Here is a 25,058-nt window from a genome sequence, read left to right as displayed (position 1 = left end):
CCTTTTTCTTTTTTTAAAAAAAAAATAGATACACAGAAAAAGGAAGCCTCAAGGGACTCTCATCACCTCTCATAGGAGTGGTCTACATACCCTCACCCCTCCACACCCTCACCCCTCACCCACTTACAGTTTTCTCAGCTTCTTTATCCATCCCCTTCCTGGAACATTCTCTTTGCCCGTAATATTGGTAGAGAGGAAGTCTTTCTGAAGAGCTCTGAGGGAAATAGTGGCAGAGAAGCAGACATCAACATTTATTGAGTGCCTGCTGCAGACTGTGGGAATAGGCACTGTGTTTAGTGAAGGAACTGGAGGACCCACATCTACGAGGATGTCAGGACATGGTAATTCATACAGTAGCACTGAATAAAACCAGAAGAACCCCAAATAGAGACTGCATGGGTCCTACAAGAAAAAGTCCTGGGATCTGAACTCTGGACTCTAGCTGCAAATGCAAACTGGAAAATATGTGCTGAGACACATATTGATATTGAAAATCATTAGAGAAGGCAAAGCTAAATTAATCATGCTTGGCACAACTGCCACGCCTCAGGATGATTAAAAGGAGTGCTATGGGCCAGGCGCGGTGGCTCATGCCTGAAATCCCAGCACTTTGGGAGGCCGAGGCGGACAGATCACCTGAGGTCAGGAGTTCGAGACTAGCCTGACCAACATGATGAAACCCCGTCTTTACTAAAAATACAAAATTAACTGGGTGCGGTGACGCATGTCTGTAATCCCAGCGACTCGGGAGGCTAAGGCAGGAAAATCTCTTGAACCTGAAACAGAGATGGCGATGAAGCTGAGATCCCGCTCGTTAATACATTTACTCCAGCCTGGGCAACAAGAGGGAAACTCTGTCAAAAAAAGAAAGAAAAAGAGAGAGAGAGAGAGAGAGAGAAACGCCCTTTGCCTTGCCCTTGCCCGCCGCTTACCCTTCGCGTGCGGTAGGCAGGCAGGCAGGCAGACGTGCGGCGAGATCAGATCAATCAGATCAATCGATCAGATCGACCATGGATCGAACCACTCGAGATCAATCGTCGTTTCAGGATCCGGATCTCGAGATCTCGACTCGGTATAAATCGTTCGATCGATCATTAAGTCAGTACCAAAGTGTATGTCCTATACTTCATGAGCTTTCTTGTCTCATAATGAACACACTGCTAAAAACTATTCAATAAGAGAATCTACAGATGACTTATAAAACATGAAAAGATGCATATTCTCACTCCTAATAAGAAAAAAGTAAATTAAAACTAGACTGCGGTACTATTTTGCACCTGTTGGACCAGCCAAAGAAAGTTCAAGGAAAGACAGTAAAAAGTGTAAAGAAATGGGCATTCTTAGACACTGCTTATAGAAAAATAAATTTATATAATTTTTATGGAGTGCAGTTTGGTGATATCTATGAACATTAATCATATTAAAAGGACATTTCCTCCATGCAACACTTCTAGAATTTTTATCCACTCAATCTCCATGCAAGTGCGTAGGAAGTTATCCCTTGCCACAATGCTTTCATGAGCACCCTAACAACCACCAATGCAAGGTTAATAAAATAAATTATGCCATATTATACATTGGGATACTATACAGTTCTAAAAAAGGAGTACAGTACTGACATAAGACAATCTACTGACATAGGAAAATCTGTTACACACATTTCATAGAACAATGTATATGTTATCTTTTCTGTAAAAATGAAGAAAATAAAAACAAATATTCACACTTACACATATATGAATAAAGAAATCCTAGAGAGATACGCATCAAATTAGTAAGTGGTTAGATTAGGTGTGGGAGTTTTTTTGGTGAGGGGGTTGGGTTGTTTTGTTTATTTTTGTTTTCAAAGAGACAGAACTCAACTGATGGGAAAGAGGAACTTTCATTGTACAGTTTTTAAGATATTTGAACGTGTGAGTATATTACTTACATAAAGAATTAAGCAAATGGATTTTTTTAAGTTACAGGTATCTATACCATGTAGTGGACTAGAAGCAAAATTGAAACATGAGGTTGCATTGTTCCTTCTGACATTTGTCAAACCTGGCTATCAGGAAAAAAGCATCATTTTTTCAGGAGGCATCTGTGTTCCTCAATCTCGTCTTGACAAATTATTAAAAGATAAGTATTTTGTCCAAATCTGTTCCAGGTGAAAAATTCCACATGATTTTATAAAGTTTGCATAATGTTATCATCCTTCTTTTTATCATAGTGATTTTAGTAATTTTTAGTTAGCTTGTGCTGGTGTGTATGATGGAGAGGAGGCAAGCCCCAAATTGGAGCTTAGTCCAGGAGGGTTCCTGGCCTTGCTCAGAAAGGAATTCAAGAGTGAGCTGGCATTAGAAGGAAACTGCTTTACTGAGGTAACAGTGTTACAGCTCTGTGACTGCTCCTGCAGAGCAGGGCTACCCTATGGGTGGTGTTTGCAGAGTAGCAGCTCAGGCATTCTGTAGTCATATTTGTACTCACTTTTAATTTCGTGCAAACTGAGGGGCAGCTTATGCAGAAATTTCTAGAAAAGGGTGTTAACTTCCAGGTCTTTGAGTCATTTCCATAAAAAGGGGTGGTAACTTCTGGGTATTGCCATGGCAATGGCAAACTGACATGGCACACTGCTGGGCATGTCTTATGGAGAGGTGCTTCTGCCCCTTTCCTGTTTTTTTTTTTTTTTTTAGCTATTCCTATATTTGGTCCAGTGACTGAGCCCCACCTCTGCAGTTGAGTCCTGCCTCCTACCTCATTTACTGTGCATGCAAAAGTATTCAGTCACTTACAGTCATAAGCCTGAGCAAAACAATTTGACATCTACCTGGAAATGTCCAATAAAATGGATACACAAATGTGGAATTATAGGGAAAGCTTTGAGTAGAAATATATATTTGAGATTCATCCATGTTAAAATGGTACTTAATTCATGCAATTGGATTAAATCACTGTCTGAACCTGGATTCCCTCTGAAAAGACCCTGAAACCAGGACTTATTGACAAGTAGTTTATTAAAGAGGTAGTTCTAGGAAAAAGGATAAAAGACTATGAAGAACAAATGAGGGAAGGAAAAAGAGCCAATGCAATCATATATTATCAAGTTGATCACTGACTTGGGCAATAGGAGCTTGATTCCACTAGAACCTTCTGAAAACCATTTGAAATGTTTCACAGTGTTGTCTCATTTGAGGACTGACCAGGAGAAAGGTTTTTCTATTGGCTCCAATGACTGAGGAGTCACCCACAGGGCTTAACTCACCAGGACTTCCAGGCTGAGCCCTAGCACCTAATAGGCAGGTGCCACCCCCAGGTTAGGAGAAGCCTCAGGCAGAGATTATAAAGGAGGTGAGAGCTGCAGCCTGAAGGGAGTAGAAGCCCAAACATGGACCTCTTTGCCATAGTCCTGGCTGGAATCATAAATAAGGCCGGGAGGAAGTAAAGCAGACCACACAGGACCTCTATGAAACAAGAGGTTTGAGTATCGACCCTGGAGCACACTCGTGTTTAGATGTTGAGGAAATAATAAATACCCAGCAAAGGAGACAGTGGAGCAGGTGTAGCTGTAGAAGGAAAACTTCCCTATTGTGTGCCAGGCCAGGCTGTGAAGGTCTTTTAAAATGAACAAAAGAACTATTGTGTTGGAAAATGAAACTGTTATATCTATTGGAGCAGGGTACGACGTGATGAATATTATGCCAGAAAAAAAAAAAAATCTGATCTAATTTGGAGTGCTTTAACAAATGTCTTATCATCAATTCAAATCTGAATTGATGCTTACAACAGTGGACATGGGTATATATCTAAGGTTAGACTTTGTGCTGATTTTTTAATTGTGAATTTTTGTCATTTGATTATCTCTAACCTTCAGAAAAAGGGAGTGTTCAGCTGATCATTTGCTTTGTTAAAGTAATGCAAATGATAATATCTATGGCACACAACCAAAATTGTTGGCTTTTTCTACTTTGTGTTATTGTTAGAATGCCTATTCTCTCTCTATTTATCTACTATGTACATAAGTTCCAGCGCATCATAGTTTTGAGAACCACATGTGAATATTCCTTAAAAATAGGGAGTAAAGTGGAAGGGCTCTTAAAGAATATACAGAGTCCAGCAGCATTCATGCAGCTGCTTTGCAGTGGTTTGGCTACGGTTTGTTCATTCCCACCAAAGCTCATGTTGAAATTTGATCCCTAATGTAGCAGTGTTGGAAGGTATAGAAGTGTGGTGTGAATGAAGAGACTGGATCCCTCATAAACAGATTAACGTCCTCTTGCTCCTTTCCACTGAGGTGAGTGAGTTCTAGTGGATTAGTTGTTGTTAAAAAGAATCTGGCTTCCTCAATTTTACTCTCTTCCTTTCTTCCTCACCATGTGATCTTTTTGCACACACTAGCTCCCTTTGTGCTGTCCACCATAAGTGGAAGCAACCTGAGGCCCAGACCAAATGCAGATGCCCAATCTTGAACTCTGCAGCCACCAGAACCATGAGCTAAATAAATCTCCTTTCCTTATAAATTATTCAGTTTCAGCTATTTTGTTATAGCAACATAAAACAGACTAAGACAAATTCCACCTTTTAAAAAAATCTAAGAAAAAACTTTACAAAAAGTATACAGATACTTTGTAAAAAAAAGTTATTAAACTACTGAGGAACACAAAAACAATGAAATGAAAATGGAACGCTACCTTGTTTTAAGTAGTTTTATCAGGCAGGATCCTGACATGAATCAGAAGTCACATTTAAAGAGCTAATTCAAAGGACCAAGTGTGGCCTTAATTAAAACAAATCAGGAAGAGGAAGGACCCAGGGTTAGCAAGAATGGGAGCCATCACCTCCCATAGGTCTGAAGGATCAAGAGGAAGAATCAGTTACTCATCTGAAGTTGGATTAAATAGCAGGAGGGGGCTGCACAAGGAGGGCTAAGGGATATAGTCACTGTCACATGATGGCCTACAGGAGAGAAAAGGAGGAGATAAGTAAAGTAGATGTCATTTTTTCCTTGCCCCCTAATGTCCTACCAGCATCTTACATTGCCTACACCCATTTGAAATAGTCTATACCAATTGATATGCTTCATAAAAGTCAGCCTCCCAGGGAATATAACAAGGTAGAGAAGAAGAGAGATTGGCTCTGGAGAGGCAAATGGGAACTATCCTGCACAAAGACTAATTTATTTAAATGTTATAAATTGACCACAAACTGACCTCTAAATGTAATACAAAGATTCAAATGGATGGATATTTTAACTTGGAAAGTAAATGATCCTAAAGTAAATCTACAATAACAAACATAAATCATGTGCAGCTTGGATAATTCTAAAATTAATGAGTAATGAAGCACAAAAGCTATTTACTCTACAGATACATGCTATTATGTTGCTAAATAATAAAATTAATTTGTTGCTAATGGAAAAGTAGAAAGATTATTTATTGACATAGACAGTCCAATGATAAATCCAAGTATATATTGAAACAATGGCATTTAAGTACATGAAAAAATAATTAAAAAGTCACTACAAAAACTGGACATAATCATGGAGAAAAATAAAGATTTTTATGTTATGCTTTATGTAAAAATAGATTATAGATAGATTAAAGATAAAAATATATTAGAAAAATATAAATTTATGAAAAATGTATGCTATGATAACTAAATATCAGGTAATATAAATAAACTGTACAGAAATCTTGGCATGGGGAAGAAATTATTCTGTGTCTCATCTAACCCAGCCCAGCATCTTGTACTCAGCACCTCTCTGGCTATATTACATGTCCTCAGTAATCAGCTAGTTAACAAACATATCAAAATCAGAACACATAAAAGCAAAAAATTGATAGAACTCACCAGAAAAGAAATGTGTATTCATTAGAGTCAAAATGAACAAAAATGTGGCAAAATGCAAATTAATAAATGCAAAGTAATAATTGCAATATATTTGCAATTTCTCATAGAAGCAATCTAGGTCCCCTCCAATGGTGAATTGGGCAATGTATAGAAATGCCTTAGAGATCATTAGAGAAAGGTAAATAACTCACTAAGAAAATTGACAAAATAAATGAACAAATAACACAATGACAGGAAAACATAACTAATGAAAAGGTAAATTTACAAGTTTAACACTATTAGAAATAAAAGAAAAACAAGTTGTCTATACAATGACTTTTTTAGTATTAGCCTAACATTGATAAAAATTGAAGATTGAAAATTAGTCTCAATTGTATGGTAAGCATAGGTGAAGGTAAGGGAAAATCTCTCACATAGCTGGCCAAAATGTATAATGTTTAGGTTTTAATAAGGTAATCTGGCAATTTATTCTAATAATTATAATTATAAATGATTTATAATTTTAAATAGGTATAAAATAGTTATAAACAAAATATTGATCATATATATGAGATTAAATATATATTAATGCCACATATATGGCATTAAATAGACTATCTGTATAATGTATTTATATACAACAATTAAAGATAAAATAATAGAAGCAGATTTATTTCACAGAAAAGTGTTCATGAAATTTGTCAACTGAAAAAGCAAATGAACAAAACAACATCACTTCAGGTCATAAAGCAAATCAGACACTTTAATATTTTTGGTATGAACTACCTTTTAACTGAATAAGCATAGTAATATTATTTTAAGTGCATTGCTGAAATCCCAAGGATGTCAAGTACTGAAAAAGAAACGCATTAAGGTTGAAAGTATGTGGTAAGCCCTGCTCGTCAGTGATGCCTCCTGGAGTTGTGGAATGCCTGCAAGCTGTGGCCATGCACTGTGGCACTGGAGGTAACTATGTAGAGTGGGCCTGAACCTGGACTAGGACTTTAGCTCTCTGTGAGCTAAGATAATTTGATAAATAAAGCTAGTTTTAAAATTGTTGGTAAAATGAAATAGTCTCCAGAATTGTCACTATTAAATATAATTCAGAGATTTTTCCCTGGGTCAGACAGGCTTATGCTGTCTGTTACTTATTTTAAGGTCATAAAACTGCTGCTTCTGTACCTGTGCCATAGTTGCAATATTCTTTTCAGTAATTTAAAATCTTAAAGTCATGTTATGTTAAATTAAGTAATAAAAAATCATAAAATGTGTAAGTCATTTCTGAGCAAGTTAAAATACTGAAAAATTAATTATTAAATATAAATTTAAGTTTACATACTTTGGTATCTTGTTTTTGTATGATACAGAAAAACTAAATATATGTAGATCTATTAACAAACAAAAACACTGAAAAAACATCTTTCTAAAAAACTTGGTTTATCTATAAATACTTGCTTGATTTGTCTGTGAGCTACAGTTGTAATGGACCAGATCCTGCACTCCCCTGAAGCACTGCACACATCTTACTATGAGCTCATGTCTTTGGTTTTGAACCTCTGGCTTCCAGGGGATGGACAAATGGCCATGGTAAGACCTGAGGACATATGTGTGTCCATAGTGCATGGGCTACCAGCACCAAGGCAGAGCCAAGACCAATATGGCCCTGTCTTCCCTGGCCCAACATCACCTCCTGGCCATGCTGGGAGGGGTTGGATACTCCAAGAATTCCTCTTCACAGCTCTGTCTTCTGTCCTGAACTCCAAACCTAGTGTGTAAATTCAGGGCCCTGGCAGATTCTACCCTTCACAGCCATCCTGGGTGCCACATGTATACTCAAGACCTAGGATGACTGAAGAAGACATTAGGGAGGGTACCTGTGTCATAGTTGCAAAATTCTTTTCAGTAATTTAAAATCTTAAAGTCATGTTATGTTAAATTAAGTAATAAAAAAATCATAAAATGTGTGAGTCATTTCTGAGTAAGTTAAAATGCTGAAAAATTAATTATTAAATATAAATTTAAGATGCCAAAAACAATACTTTGGCATCTTGTTTATGTATGATATAGAAAAACTAAATATATGAAGATCTGTTAACAAACAAAAACATTGGAAAAACATCTTTCTAAAAAAATTGGTTTATCTACAAATACTGATATAAAACAGTTCAAATTACTTACTTCCTAGGTTTTTCACTGTAAGTTAGAGTTACTAACAGTTAAACCTGCAGTTAATATTAATTGCAGTTAATAAGTCATTAAAACTACTAGAAAAAATCTGTGTACAGAGTATAAAAAAAGATGTGGTTTTTTTTACAAAGAAGTGTATACAAAACACAAGAAAGTGGTTTTTGTTAACAGAAAAGTAATTTTGTCTATTTTAGAAGTTTTATGAATTGTTACTAAATGAAGGAAAAAATATAGAAAATGCTAAATGGGGACGGGTGTAGTGGCTCACACCTAAAACCAGCACTTTTGGAGGCTGAGGTGGAGGGATAACTTGAGGTCAGAAGTTCGAGACCAGCCTGGGTAACATGGCAAAATCCTGTCTCTACTAAAAATACAAAATACAAAAATTAGCTAGGCATGGTAGTGCATGCCTGTAATCCCAGCTACCTGTAATCCCAGCACTTGGGGAGGCCAAGGTGGGGGGATCACGAGGTCAGGAGATCAAGACCATGGTGAAACCCTGTCTCTACTAAAAATACAAAAAAATTAGTTGGGTGCGGTGGTGGGCGCCTGTATTCCCAGCTACTCAGTGGGCTGAGGCAGGAGAATGGCGTGAACCTGGGAGTTGGAGCTTGCAGTGAGCAAGATCGTGCCACTGCACTCCAGCCTGGGTGACAGAGTGTGACTCTGTCTCAAAAAAATAAATAAATAAATAAATAAATAAATAAAATTTAGCAAGACATGGTGTCCTTTGTATACCCAAGAGTCAAAGCCCACTATCTCCATGTCACAAGTACTTTAAGGGCACATACAGAGAGATACACAGATGTAATGACCTTAATTTTAAAAAAATTAATCTCATTTTTTGAAGCAAACCAAGACTTAATATGACAACATGATCATATAAAAGTTTTTGGGGTTTTTTGTGGCTGTTATTAAATTCTCTTATTGTGACTTACACAGACTGTTTATGACATGCTTGGACTCCCTGGTTTGTCCTGAACATCCTTTTTTTTTTTTTTTTTTGAGACGGAGTCTCGCTCTGTCACCCAGGCTGGAGTGCAGTGGCCGGATCTCAGCTCACTGCAAGCTCTACCTCCCGGGTTCACGCCATTCTCCTGCCTCAGCCTCCCGAGTAGCTGGGACTACAGGCGCCTGCCACCTCGCCCAGCTAAGTTTTTGTATTTTTAGTAGAGACGGGGTTTCACTGTGTTAGCCAGGATGGTCTCGATCTCCTGACCTCGTGATCCGCCCGTCTCGGCCTCCCAAAGTGCTGGGATTACAGGCTTGAGCCACCGCGCCCGGCCCTCCTTCTTTCTTAAACATCCATTTTACTCTAGGACTAAATTTATCATACAAGATTCTTTCTCATATGAAATTACTTCTCTTTAACCTTTCTTACAAAAATAAAATAAAATTAAAAACTTGTTTATTTTTATAACTTTCTCTATATCTCTCTTGTTTCCTGGTTCCTTTTACCTTGTTTTATACATGACCTTTAAATAAGCTTTGAATTAGACAAAAATTGTTCATCTTCTTTAAAAGGACAAACTTTTTTTTAAAGAAAGAATGTTTTCCTGCAAATATATTTTTATTGGAAAAATATCCACCTAATGAAATATCTATCATTTAATTTAACATAACTTTAGATTCCAAATTATGACAAGTTTGTTTACAGGTATTTATTCCATTACATTTACCTAATTATTTTATCTTAATTGTTTACCTAGATTATTTATGAAAACTGAAATAGTCATCATCTAAAGTTACGGAACCACCATTGCAAAATTATAGCTGAGACAATGAAAAATATTCTACCTAACTGACTCCATTTTGCTTTTAACCTCCAAGTTGTCCTGGTTTATTCCTGGGCATAGGCCAAACTAACTTTGGGAGGAACTTAGTTTATAGTTTAGCTTCGAAACAAAGATGATAACAAACCACACTGCCTGTGGACTAGGTCACCTAAAGTCACAAGATTAGAAGTTATGGTAATCTTACTAAATTAAAAATCTAGCTATTTTTATTAAATCAATATCAGTGTCTTATTTATTAAAGATTACACAAGTAAAGATCATTCTGTTTTGAGCTAGGCTTATAGTTTGTAACCCCTTTTCCAAATTTTGACACCTTATAGTATTTGACAGGGATAAGTACAAAATTGCTTGATTGATAAATGCAACCAAAAACGTATGCTGGAAATTTTTTTTTTTGAGATGGAGTCTCCCTCTGTCATCCAGGCTGGAGTACAGTGGTGCAATCTCAGCTCACTGCAAGCTCCGCCTCCTGGATTCACACCATTCTCCTGCTGCAGCTTCCCAAGTGACTGGCAGTACAGGTGCCCACCACCACTCCCAGCTAATTTTTTGTATTTTTATTAAAGACTTGATTTCACTATGTTAGCCGGGATGGTCTCGATCTCCCAACCTTGTGATCCACCCACCTTGGCTTCCCAAAGTGCTGGGATTACAGGCATGAGCCACTATACGCGGCCACTGGAAATTCTTAAGACATTTCTAATATTATTTTACCAATAATTTTAAAGCTAACTTATTTATTAAAGATTTTACTTACGTTACATAAACTTGAAATAGCATTTGAGTAGTCTTTTCTTTTTTCCTAATAAATTACTTGATTCAAGTACTTTTATTTTCTTAAGCCAATTAATTTGAGCTCTTTTATATATTTTTAGTAGTGAAATATTGTGTACAGAACACATAAATACTTAGACAAATTAAGCATACCGATAGAAATACTTAAAGATTCCTAAGACTTCTTTTTTTGCCTATCTTAGACCTGCAAACTCTTGGTAACCAGTTTTACCACTCTAGCAATTGTCAGCTAAATAGCCCTAACTCTGCATATTGAAGGAAACAATCCTATCAAATAGTAAAATTTATATCTCAAGGTACAGAGAGAAAAAGTCTGGTGGTGCTGGAGGGAGATTAAACATGGATGCCAAATCAAACTTAAAATTATAGAATCTATCATAGGATTGTATCAAGAGATCAATTTTGTTTTAGATAGGGACTACCTATCTATTAACTGTCTCTCTGAACTCTGTGCAGAGCCCACACTGAATCCTGGGTCTCCAAAAAGGGAGAATTATTATGAGGCTAGACTACGTGATATTTTTACAGCACACTTAAAAATTATTTTTTGAAACAAAGACATTTCTAAGTGTCTAAACTACATTCCTCCTTAAAAACCCAAGAGTACCTTTGTTGCAATAACTATTTTAGTCAAAACAAACCAAGTAACACAATACAAAAGTAAGTAATTTAAGAACTGAGACAAACTTTTCTGTTTACACTCTTGGGATTCCATAAGGAAAAACAGAGGTTTCTCCCCCAAAGGGAGTCTGGCCCCTTCTTCTTTTTTTTTTTTTTTAACGAAACCCCAGGCCACTATAAACTGTTTTAGGTCCCTCATGCAGCATAGGGTGCAAGAGAAAGGAGAGACAACAGAAGTAAATGAAGAAAACATAGTTCAGTCAGCAGAGAAGAAAAAAACTTTTGCTCAAAAAAAGACAAGGTTCTAGGATAAAAACAAAAGTAAAAATACGAAGGCCTTTTAAATACAAGCACACACACATGCACACATTCACACATACACGTCTTGGATATTACCTTTTAATGAAGTTGACTTTTAACCATTGAGCTGCTTTAAAAAAATCTTAAATCTTATTACCATATTTCAGCTAGGACAAATTGCTGCTATTTCGGAATTATAGTCATTGATCTTTCATTTGGCCTGGTTAGCAAAAAGGTGGCCTTGTTATGTAAATAAAGCCCCTTTAGTAGTCAAAATCAAAAATCTTTCCTTTTCTTTTTTTCCCATTTTGCTGACTGTTTTTCTCCCCCAACCATACCATGTTTTGTTGTTGTTGTTTTTGTGGGAATTTAGCCACTTCAGAGGCCTTGTTCCCCATAATTTGGAACTTTTTTTTGGATTTGATCAAGTCGGATAGAGTTGGTCAAACCCAATGGAAAAAAGACTGAAACAACAACAAAAAGAGAAACAAACAACAACAAAAAAAAAGTTAAGCAAAACAAATAATCACACAACTTATACGATTACTGAGTGCTCTAATGATAAGGACAAATTAAGAGGAGCTGGTTGTTAATTCTAACTTTAGCCAAACAAATCCCAATTCAGTTACTTCCCTAGGGATGGGTCTCAGGTTGAAGACTTGCTCTCTGCCATCTTAGAAGTAGGAAAAAAAAAAATCATCTTCCCTATTGGAATCGAGCTCAAACTCCATAAAGGAGTTACCTGCTTTACATTGTCATGTAAGCAGGAAAAACTTGCCTTTCTTGTGTTGGAAGCAAATAAAACTCCAAAGAAGGAGTTGTACAACAAAATAAACTTTAGATCTCGACCAAATTTTGGGAGCTCAGGGATTCTCTGGAAGGGGTGCTTCCAGGCTTCAGCAAATTGTCCTATTGGTTTGAGCTGTAAATATAGCTCAAGCTGGTTCCAAGCACCGATAGGAAATTTGTCAAAGGTCAGGGCACCTCCACTGAGAATCCCTTTGTGGTTACCAAAATGTGGACCCACAAAATCTGAGACAGGTGTCAGTTAATTTAGAAAGTTTATTTTGCCAAGGTTGAGGATGCATACCCATGACACAGCCTCAGGAGGTCCTGATGATATGTGCCCAAGGTGGTCAGAGAACAGTTTGGTTTTATACATTTTAGAGAGATGTGAAACATCAATTAACATATGTAAGGTGAACACTGGTTTAGTCTGGAAAGGCAGGACAACTGGAAGAGGGACGGGGGCTTCCAAGTCATAGGTAAATAAAAGACAAATGATTACGTTATTTTGAGTTTCTGATTCGCCTCTCCAAAGGAGGCAATCAGATATGTGTTTATCTATTTATCTCAGCGAACAAAAGGGGGACTTTGACTGCCCTAAGCAGTTCCCAAGCCTGACTTTCCCCTTTAGCTTAGTGATTTGGGGACCCTAAGATATTTTCCTTTCACATTTGCATAGTTTACTATGTCATTCATATTTCCATTACAATGCTTTATTACTAAATAAACTTTTTTTTTTTTTTTACTTTAGAGAGCCTTTCTCTGTTATTTAGGTTGACCACAGTGACCTGTGATCCCATTTTGATTAAGTGTTTTAAACTTTTGTTATATTTGACGGCTTCTTGAAATCAAATTTCAAATTCTAAAATTAAGTCTCTTTGTCCTCTCACTTGGGATGTTCCAAAGGACCCGTGAAGAATACAAAAGAGAGATAATAAATAGGCTTATTTGATGTGTTAAATTAGATGGGAAGCACTGTCAAATAAGAAATGACGTTTGACCTTCTTTGAGCTATTTTTTTATGGATACATTATTAAAATGTGCTCCAAAATTGAGTAAGAGTCTTAAAATTCTGAAATGTCTTATATATTACCCATCATAATTATGATTTTTATGTAAAATTATTGTAGTCCACAGAAATAACTAAATTTTCTTGTGAATTGAATCATTTTAAATCTCGCTCACAGTTAATTACTTAATTCTGATGCATTCTCAGAAAGCTCTTTAAAAGCTTGTAAAATCCTAAAGTGTTATGCCTTCAAGCACTCTTGAATACAGGTTTCTAATAATTTTAGGATCATATTATTTGCACTGTGTAAAATTCCCAGAACTCTAAGGAATAGCCTGACTGATTTATAAAATTGCTAACTCAAGAAGGACAAGAGTTAATTGAATACCAAGAAAATGCTATGCCAGATATTCATGCTAAATCAGCCAGTATAGAAATATAAAGATATGTAATTTGAATGGTCCAACCAAATTACCGATGATAACCCATTTAATATACGTCTGAATTGGAAAAGCAAAATTGATATTTAAGAAAATATAAATCGAGTGTTAAGCATGGACTCACAGAGCGCCTGGATGGCTATCTGGTCCTTCCTGAGTCTTTAAATATTCCGTTATTTAAAACTCTGCACTTCGTGACTCATCATAGAAGAGATAAAATTCTCTCTCTCTCTCTCTCTCTCTCTCTCTGTGTGTGTGTGTGTGTGTGTGTGTGTATGTGTGTGGTGACTGTTCTAAATTGCTAAAATGGTTTATTACCAATGTTTGGTTTGTCAAACCCATAACACTGGGAAGATAGTCAACATTTTAGGTACATTTCTGCTAACTGGGTAGACCATTTGAACATTTACATAGGAATTTAATTCCATTGCCACTTTTAATGCATGTTTTCTGGTTGTATAAAAGCTTTCCCATGAAAGAACACCAATGTTATAACAGTAGATAAAAGGTTACTAGAAAATGTGTTTCTCTCATGAAGCATTTCTGGAGAAATATCCAGCAATAGAAGTACTTGCTCCAGTGGATAAATTATAATACATTTAAATAAGGTATTACAGGCACAGTAGCATTAAAGCTAACTGAAATGATAGTATTGCCTTGATTAGAGATATTAAATATTGATGGCAATCAGATCCACTTTCAGTGTAAAACATAAGTTAACTTTTTTGTGAATAGTAACTGGAAGGTTTGTGACACTAATGATTGCACCTCATGTATCTTTCCCTCCTGAATTCTGATATGACTAAATGCTGAAAGGCTTTAATTCATTATGCCAAAGTGTATTTTCACTAGGTAAAGGAAGCTTTTCTTGATCCACCAACTGAGGACAATCAAATCCTTCATAATCTAGAAACCAGATTTCTGAAAATGTCATCAGAGAAAGACTTCCATTGCCACCCACACAGCAACAGAAGTTGGGAAACTCGAACCTTGAGTCTGTAATCTCACAACTCAGAAGGGCTCCTTCAGAATCATGGTAGAATTGTACACGCATTGGAGACCTCAAGGTAAAACTAAGCAAAGTTTCTCCCCAAAAGTAGATGGCATCCTAGATGTGGACAGCCTCCCCAAGATCACAGATCAAGGCTACTCTGATGTTATGATACTGTTACCTCTTGTATTTTTTTTTTCTTGGCCTGTGCCTCTATGACCAATAGAACTGGAAAAGGGAGCTTGTGTGGACCCACGGGGTATACATTGGTTTGTCAAGGATTTTGCAACCAATCTTATACATGAGCAAACTTATGGCTTGATGGATGGAAGATGAAGAGCCAATGTGGGCTAAAAATGTTGATGGTATTTTTGTTGCTCAGTAACCAGTCAGGAATAGGATACTGACTCACTCCTTTTAACACACATCATAGGTAAAGGGAACATTGTCCAGCGGCCTTCACGCTTCTGAGTTGGCATAATTTTTAGGTCTCTTTTTCTATGGTTTGGATTAAATGAGGCAATGATTAGAAAATTTTCCCTCATATTAAGTTCTATGGCAAATTCTACTGCAAAGGCTATGGTCACACAGCATACTTCTTTAAATTCTTTCACTAAAGTTGTGCTAAATAATAGAATTTCTCTAGATTACTGACTGAATAGGGAAGAATCTGTGCAGTTACTGACACTTCTTGCTGCATATGGATGAATATGCAGAGTATTATAGAGAGTCAGCTGTAGGGATTAACAAACAGGTTGCTTGCTTCTTGGTTAAAATGATTAGATTCTTCATCGGGTTCATCCTTTGATGTATTTAATTTGAGTTGATATTGTTCTTTGGGAGCCCGGCTAAGGAGTGTATTTCAAATTGTTGTGTTATCCTCCTGACAGATAGTCATAATAGTCTCCCTGGTGTACTGTATTCTCTCAAAATCTTTAAATGTTTACAGGCAGCCATCCATAGAATGGTCGCTCTTTGACTGGAATGACAAAAACAAGTAAAGAAATATATAACCATGAGGACACCATAACCTGGGAATGACATGCTGAGACCGGAAACTTGAAATGATCACAACTAGAAGTAGCCCCAAGATTTGGACACAGCCTTACCTTGGTGAAACCTGATCACAAGAGTGGGGAGTTGTTACACAAAATTATGGGAAGCCATTGTTCTGGACTGAGCTCCTGAACTAGACCCCTGAACGGACCAGACCAAACCAAAATAGAATCATTCATGCTAAATTGACTTAAGAAAACTGAAATTTTAGAAAAACAGAGAGAGCCCAGCATTTCTGTCTTCTGAAAACAGGAGATCACAGCATAAGGAAGTCCCCGCCCCTGCTCTAACCCTTACAAGAAAAGTGGCTTGAAGTAACCAATCATTTTTTAAATTGTTCTGTTTTCTTGTTCCCATCATACAAAATCCATTCATCTGCTATTTCCCAGTGGAATTTGAGATTAAATAAGTTCATTTACCCTGGTGATGGAGTGATGTCAATGCCTAAAGTTTTTGTCAATATCTCAAAATTGAGAAAAGAGGAGTATGGTTAAATTGGATTGAGTCTAAGGCTGCCTCCTTAAATATTTAAAGTTTGGTCTAAAAGTTTCTCCATACATAGTGAATAGTTAGTTACACATCCACTAACTGGATGTGTAAACATACTGTGACCTTTTCTTGTATTGATCACAGAGTTTTGGCCAATCACAGCTGCCCAACTGTTCAAACTTTGGCCAAATAAGGCAATGCCAAGCTGTAAAAATATCCAGCTATTTCTGTACTTCACTTCTGTCCTCTGTATGTCACTTTCCTTCTTCTGTCCAGGAATGTTATCTGACCATGGGGGCAGACTTAAAGTCACTCTGAACTTATTGTGGTTCTGGGGGCTGCCTTATTCTTAAATCATTCTTTGCTCAATTAAACTCTGTTAAATGTAATTTGTTTAAAGATTTTTTTTAACACATTATAGGAGTTCTTGTGTTTCCGAAGCATTTTAATTGTTAAAAAATAGTTTTCAATTATTTAAATGTATGTGAGATTTATTAATTGGGTTAAAGTCATAATAGGAGAGATAAGCCATTAGACTGGATCCTGTGTTTCTACATAACAGGGACACCTTCAAATATAATTAAAATTAGAGAGAAAAGAATTAGGGGAAATTGCAGATGAAAAGAATCTGAGTTGAAATACTGTTTATTGCTCCACAAAACTTGAATTCATTTGCTATCGATCCACTTACAGTGATTGACTCTGAGGTAAAATAAACGTATTTAATTTGATGAGTGGAAATTTAGCAAAATTTCTCTGGAAAAAATGACTTATGAGAAAGAGCCATTTTGATAAGCCTTTTTTTCTTATGCTGATACCTGTCATTTCTCTTCAAAACCATTCTACACTTGAACAAAGATCATAAGATAAACTTTCATATGTAACTTATATTCAGTCTCCATGCTATCTGTCCAACCTTCATTTATAAAAATGATTCTGCATTTTTGTACACCTTCATAAAATGCAAGAGTCAGTGCTGAGAAGGACTTCAGGCTAACACACATACTATAGCAACTTTCAAATGGGAAACCAAAAATATAATTTATTTTTATGGCATGACTCAACAGCATTAAACAGCCTGCAGATAAACTGCAGATAAAAAGTACATAAAAGTGTATATCCAACACTTTTTCATCTAAAGCTTTCAAGTACACTCAAATATTTATATATAATCAGAATGCATTAATGTTTATTTGACAATATGTATCCATGGCCACAAAAGTCATAGTCACTACAACTGTCTATATCAACATGTAGGAGTTTGCTGAAAAATACCTATGAGAATATAAAAATCTCAATTATCTGAAAATGTTTCTGCTAATAGTGAAAATAAGCTAAAAGTTCTGGGAAAAAAATATAACAAAAAACCCTTAAATTTGTAGCTGAGTTGCAAGAAAATTGGGAATAGCTCCAGTGACAAAAATTGTGGAAGAATTGGAAGCCTCAATAGCAAACCAAGGGGCTGATGCTGTTGATTCCAAAGTGGGAGCTGGTCTTAGTAAGTGAAGAAATTGGATTTTAATGCCTATACAAGAAAAGGAGATGAGTCTCCTTGCATGATATGGTAATAAAGCTTGAGACGTCCACAAACTATGAATTTCTATGAATTAACTGGAATTCCAAATTGCAAGTTGATTTTGACATTTCTCTTGAATTGAATAAAGTATAAATCCTCATATTCAGAAATTACACTGAGTTCCAAGTTCATCTTTTATATCCTTATAAAATAAAAAAGAAAAAGATCTAAAGCAAACATTTGACAAAGCAAAGATTTGACAAACCTGGATAGTGAGTATGTGGGTGTTCACTTTTATTATTTTCCATAATTTTTGTAAGCTTTCAATATTTCCTTAAAAGAAAAGCAAAAATATTTGACCTCTAACCTTTTTCTCACTAAACAAAAATATATGACACTTTTGGTAAGGCAACGACTCTAGCTATTGTTTGTAGACGTCACTTTTTGAGAAGTTCAAGTATTTACTGCAATGAATACTTTAATAAAGCAGCTTCGGGATAGTAACAGGATGAAACATCTCTCACCAATTGTATTTCATTTTGCCTATCACCCTCTAGGAGTCTGAGATTCCCTTTGTAAAAAAAAGTTGCAATCTCATAGGGTCATTGTAAAGATTCAACATGAAAAATGTACGTTATAAACCCTAATGGGCTGTTCTAAAATCTTACTATACAGTGGGCAAGCCACAGACTGTGTGTCAGACAGCCCAGGTTCCACTGTCATTTGTGCCACTTAAAAGCACTATGATTTTAGGCAATTCATTTGATCCCACAGTGCCCCAGTTACGTAACTTTAAAAGAAAGAGTAATATAAAATTTTCCTGATGCACATTTTTATGAAAATTTAAAAAGACAATATATATAAATAAACTCAATGTCCTGTGACCAAAAAAATCCTAAATTTCCTTCAGCTTGACTAAACTTTAGACTAATTTCTTTCAGGTGCTAGATTCCTGCCTTCCTTTTACTTAGAGCAATTCTTTAGAAAACTTTCTGTTTTCTATAATTCTGTAAATTACTTCCCTGACTTTTTGAGAGACAGTACATTTTCCCCCAGTTTCTTGTCAATTTTATAACCCAGAAATGTCTTTCTCGAGAAACTGGAAGTAATCTTTTTAGAAATCATCCCTGAAGGAGACAGCATTCCTGCTCCCAGTATCTGTTGGGTAGAAGCATAACTTCAATCAGCGGCAGTCAGCAAGCACAAGTGGTCTAATCGCATTGACCAGCTACTCCCCTAACATCCAGTACTTCCTTGCTAGCTTCCTCCTTTTCTTTCAGCGGGCTTGAGTTCAATATCTCTCCTCTATTGCAGTAGTCTGGAATCAAATCTTCCTTGCCTATTTAACTTGCTCAGAGCATCTTTCCTTTGATGTTGGTACATAGAAAATAAATAAATAAATACATAATTTGTTATTATTACTATAGTAATATATTAATACAACGATTTCAATTAAAAGATCCCTAAAATCTTAACATGTATTGTCATTGCTCTATAGCCTATTTTTTAAAGAAGAACATTCTAGATTGAATGGGCTAAGTTAGAAGGCTATATTGAAGGCATTTCTTTAGTTTTAAATATACTTATTTCAAAGTGAAAATGACAAGGGCTAAAGCATATGGTGAGATTTAGTGTTGTACTTAGTTCTATGAATTAAATGTCAGACCAAGAACATGAAATATGTACTAGATTTTTTCTCGAACATTTTATTGTTTAAGGAAATAAATCAAAACTGCTACCATTAAACTGGAAAGAAAAGAGAATAAAGAGCAGAGATTAAAAGATGATGTTGCAATTTAAGAATTCCCTCTTTGAGGTTATTTTTCAGTCTACTTACCCTTGTGATTAAACATGAAAGCTCTCCTTTTTCTGCTATAAATTATCACTGGGGCTTAACACCTTTATAGAACTTTGCACCCACCTTCCAAATCATTTTCTATACATTTGTCTTTTTTCTCACATTAACATGTGAACTTTTAAAGGTAAGGATTCTATCTTTCTAACCTTCCAACTTCCTACGCCTAGCTCTATGCTTTGTATATAATGGCCAATTATTATATATTTATTGAATATACATTGAAAGACACAAAAAAGAAACGTTTGCTGAAAACTCAAGGGAAAAAGGTCAACAATGTGATTATCAGTGAAGATCATCAAGAAAAATGCATACATTGTTCAGACTACTCCCAAAAAAATGCTTCTCTACAGCTATCTCCATGTATCCCCAAAGCAAATGTCCACTGTTCAAACACTATGAAGGCATGAAGGTTTTAGGTTAATTGCAACCAAAATTACCAACAGACACTACTTTATAGGGTAAGGAGAATTTGAGCAGGGGAAGCATTTAGGTAACAGACAAGGCAGATTACTTACAACATTCTGCCTTTTAGATAGTATGATTGCAAAAGATTTTTACATTGCAAAGTATTATTTCTAATTTTTACAAAGCATCTATTTTCTTATTTCTATTTTTATGCTAATTTTTAACTGCAGAGGCATTAGCTAATCAGAACAGTATTGCACTATTTGAATATTACAGCTAAAGAACATATTGCAATATTAAATGATCTTGTCCGTTTTATATATGTGTATGTGTGGGGGTGGGAGGGGGGTGCAAGTGTGTATGTCCAGACAGAACATAAATGAAGCTGATGGTGACTTTTTAACATTGGCAACTAGATGGACAATGAACACTAGAATTGCAAATTTTTTATTTTGTAGAGAAACTTAATCAAACTTAACATTTTCAAAAAGTCAAATAGAAAAAAAAATAGCATTATTTGATACTCAAATTCTAATAGATAATTTTGAATATTTGAGAAGAAAAATACCTTATGGTAATAATTTGAATATTTCAATTGTTTACTTTGATTTACATACTTGATAAAAATATTTTTACATTTTGTATTTCTTGGCTACATTTTTTCAATCCTTTAGATCATTAAGAATAAGTCAATAAAATAATAGAAATGAAAACTACAAGAATAAAACTACAGAAAATGACTGAAATTAAAAAGAGAAATATTTTAAAGAGGCATCGTGCTTACATTTTAAAAACCAGAACCAATAAAAGCAAGCAAGCTTCTGGTAAGCATGGTCAATATGAAATTTGAGAATAGGACTTTACTAATTGCTTATTTAATGAATAGTTAATTGTTGATCACCACAATGAAAATAAACAAAAAAGGATTCTCATTAATTTCACAACTCAACAAGGTCAAATTAAATCTGCAATGTCAACTTTTTTGCTAAAGGAAGAGGTAATTTCTGATTTAAAAAAATCAGAATAAAAGAGACAGTTATTCATATCAAGTTCATAACTCAGAAGAAATCAATGCAATTATGACCTGTCCATTAGAAGATGAAGAAAATTTATGCCTAAAATCAGCAAATTACAAGTGGAACAACTGGTGTTATGCCAGTTTGTTTGATGATGATCCGAGAAAAGAACGTCTCTCTCCTTGTGACAGAGAAATAATTTTTCTAGTTAATACAATTAATGATTTTTTCATTGGATAAACATGAAAGAAAATTTAGTATTTTAAAGTAATTTACTTCAATATTATTTCAAATGGAGAAAGTACAGAAATTGACTTTACACTCTAAGTTCAAACTTTCAATTTCCAAGCTCAAAGACAAAAGCATCTGGCATAAGTACTAGTCAATATTAATGACCACATAGCTAGCTTCTAAATTCTATGTGGTTTGCAATACCTCCATTTCATGAATCTGAAAGCAGATTCAAAGAGTGCAAACATTTATTTTTAGAACCTTAGACAGATTGCCTCCACTCTTTGAAATGTTTAGGCCCAAGATCAAACTTTTCTTCTATGACCTTCATTAACTAGTTATCTGCTATTGTTTCAGAAATAAAATACTATGGTATGCATTTAGTAGAATAAATCTTTCAAATGACGGGGCTTCTTAAATGTTTGTGGGTATCTATAACACTAATATAATGAAATAATATTTTCTTTAAAGTCAAAAGACCTGGCCTTGATGTTCTGACCTGCCAATCAGTAACTGAGTGAACTTAGTTAAAATAACATTACTTTTTAAACTCTACAAATTTTATATAAGGGAATGCAGCATCTGCCTAATGTTTATCAAAACTAAACTGTTTCTGTTTTGAGAGAAGTTTTTAGGTATGATCCCTGCCCCATTCCCTCAAAAACAATGTGATATTCTTTCTTGCACAGACAATTTAGGAAATGCCGGGTTAAGCAAAATTTATTAGACAAGTGTAGCTGTTGTTGTCTTAGGAATCTGGTGCTTACAAAATTATTAGGCACATTATAAACCTCTAATAGGGCTAGAGCATGAAGCTTTTTTTCCCCAACTTTCTTTACTGCGAACCTTTTTTTGCCTGAGGCCTGTGCTGTTATCATCTGGAAGAGAGTCCCTGAGAACATCAGATTTTAAAATTACTGTGTAGGAAAAAAGCATGGGCTTTGCAGACAGACTTGAGGACAATGGCCACTCTCTCAGTTACTAAAATCTCATTATCTTGAACAAGTTATTCATTCTTTTTGAGTCTATTTTCCTGATGTTATAAAATGGAGAAAATGTATCAACGCCACAGTTGATGTGAGATTAAATGAGATAATGCAGGTTTGAGAGGCTAAATAATGTTTCCCACCCATCCACCAAGGATGTCCTTATACTCCTAATTCTCAGAAACTGAATATGTTACCTTACATTGAAAAAGGGGCTTTGTGGATGTTATCAAGTTAAGGATCTCCAAAAGGTCTATATAAGAGGAAAGCAAGAGAGTCAGAAAGAAGCAAAATTACAATGGAGGCAAAGAGAGAGAGAGAGTGGAAGATGCTTCACTGCTGGCCTTACACACAGAGGGAAGGGACCATGAACCAAGGAATCCAGGTGGCCTCTAAAAGCTGGACAAGCAAGGATATTGACTCCCTACCAGAGCCTCCAGAAGGAACTCAGCCCTTCCAATACCTTCGTTTTAGAACTTCTGATTTACAGGATTGTAATATAGTTGTGCTGTTTTAAGCCACTAAATTTGTAGTGATTTGTTACAGCAGCAAAGGGAAAGCAAAATAATAAGTAAATCTCTTGGCACAGGGCCAACGAAACATGAAGAATAGTCAAGTCTAACTGGAGAGTTCTGGTGGATGTCAAATGTGATCATGTATTCAATAAACCTTTGTAACTCACAAAGTGCTAAACAAATACTCGCTTTTATTGCATAGCTCAGGAAACTTGTCTTTGTAATTGAGGCCTAGGTACACAGAAGAAAACGATTTTAAAATGTCATCAACAACTTGGAAAGTAAATAAGTTGTCAACAATAAAGCACGTGTGCAGCATAAAACAATTTAGAGGCACTTTTGCTTTCTACATGTACTGATGACAGACGTGTGATAAAGAATGTGGAAACCAGAGTTCAAAGTTAACTTATATTGTGGAATTGAGAGGCAGGCCTGCATAGGTGGTGGTTCTACTATATGAAAGTAGCAGGATAAACTGGCATGTACAGCAAATTTCTTTCCTTCAGACCTTCCTGTTCATAACCAACAAGAGAATGATTGTGTTCTGTGTGGAAAAACATTTTAATGGTCCATTTTCAAGGCATGAAAAATCTAGGTACTGACAACCAGTACCTAGGTACATGCACCTAGAAAGTCATAGTAAGCAAACAGCATGTAAAGGAGAGGTCAGCTCACAAAACGAAATAAAATGTCTTTATTGGGAAACTGAAACTTAAACGGGAAGGGGACCAGTGTATGACCTTATAAGGGGATAACAAAACCTGGGCGAAGTCCGGGAAGATTGTAACCCCATAGTACTCCACCAATAAGGAACTGGTGGCGGGACTTGCATGTTAGGAAATAAATTACCTGCTGCAACTGTCCTGGGTGTGCATGCCTACCAGAAACTGATCTTGCAAGACCGCCATTCAAAGCTTCACTTCCATTGTTCTTCCTGTCTCTAAGTCTATTTTTTGGGTTTGGACTGGTAAGTGTGTTTCTTGCATTCTGGAAACAGAAAACTCAGCAATTGTCAGTCAAAACATGAGCTCATGTTGCCAGCAACTGCGTGAACATAAGTAAACACCATTCTATGATATTTACTATAAAATGGAATTTCCGTCTTCCACAACTTCTTCTGAAAAGAAAAAAAAAGAATGGAATTTCTAGAATTTAACACCTTGTTGAATTGTCTATACGGCTCGAGTATTCCTGTATTTAATTAAATGACTTTCAGGATAATGGCTTGTACTTAAATAGATAGTACCCCCAAACACTAAAAAATGTTTAATTTAAAAAACGATCTCAATTAGCCACGAGTCAGTTTTCCTAATATATGTTATCACAATTTTAATAGATAATAAATACCTATGACTGAAGAACTCTTATATGGTTAGTTTACGGAAATTATGCCAAATTTTACCTGGTTCCAGAAAACAAAATCACAGATCTTCAGAATGCAAGTTAGTTTTAATTCTGACCCTTTTTTCAGAAACATAGACTTGATTTCACAGAAATATTATAACACAATTTACTTCAAAGATAGTTAAAAGGTGCTTTTATTTTCTCCTTCTCAGTTTCTTCTACCTTCAAACCAGAAAGCCGGAAAAAGGAAGATGCTGTAGCAGGGATGGTATTGGACATACAAGTGAAATAACCATTTCAGTTACTTTTATTTCCATTTTAAGGTCTGCTGCAGGCACATGTCAATTAAAATTCTTTGCCTAGCACCCTCCAGAGAAAACAGAAGTTCGTAAATAGTTTTGAATGTCTAGTAGTAGCATATGGACATTGAGAATATGCAAAAAGAAAAAAAAAAGAAAGAAGGATAGAAAGAAATAAAAGAATGAAGGAAAAAGGAAAATGAAGGAAGGAAGAAAAGAAAGAGGGACCAAAATAACATAAATATCAAAAATATATATTAAGACTTTGACACAAGATTGTAGATCATGGAATGAAGGAAGATGACTGAATAGAAGCCTGTACTGATTGTCCCCACTGCAGAAACACCAGTTGTTAACAACTAACTCCACACACAAAAAACACCATCATAAGAATCAAAAATCAGGTGAGCAATCACAGTACCTGCTATTAATGTCCATACCATTGAAAGAGGCAATAAAGAAGGAAGGAAAGACAGTCTTGAATTGTCAACACCACCTTTCCCTTGTTCCCCTAGTAGCACCAGGTGCTACTAGGTGGTATGGAGAATCTGGCACTTGAGGGAGGGAGAACACAGTAAACTGGGGACTTGACATTGAACTCAGTGCTGCC

This window comes from Papio anubis, chromosome 6, assembly GCF_008728515.1.
Source record: "Papio anubis isolate 15944 chromosome 6, Panubis1.0, whole genome shotgun sequence".
Taxonomy (NCBI): domain Eukaryota; kingdom Metazoa; phylum Chordata; class Mammalia; order Primates; family Cercopithecidae; genus Papio; species Papio anubis.
Note: the sequence above shows the minus strand (reverse complement) of the source record.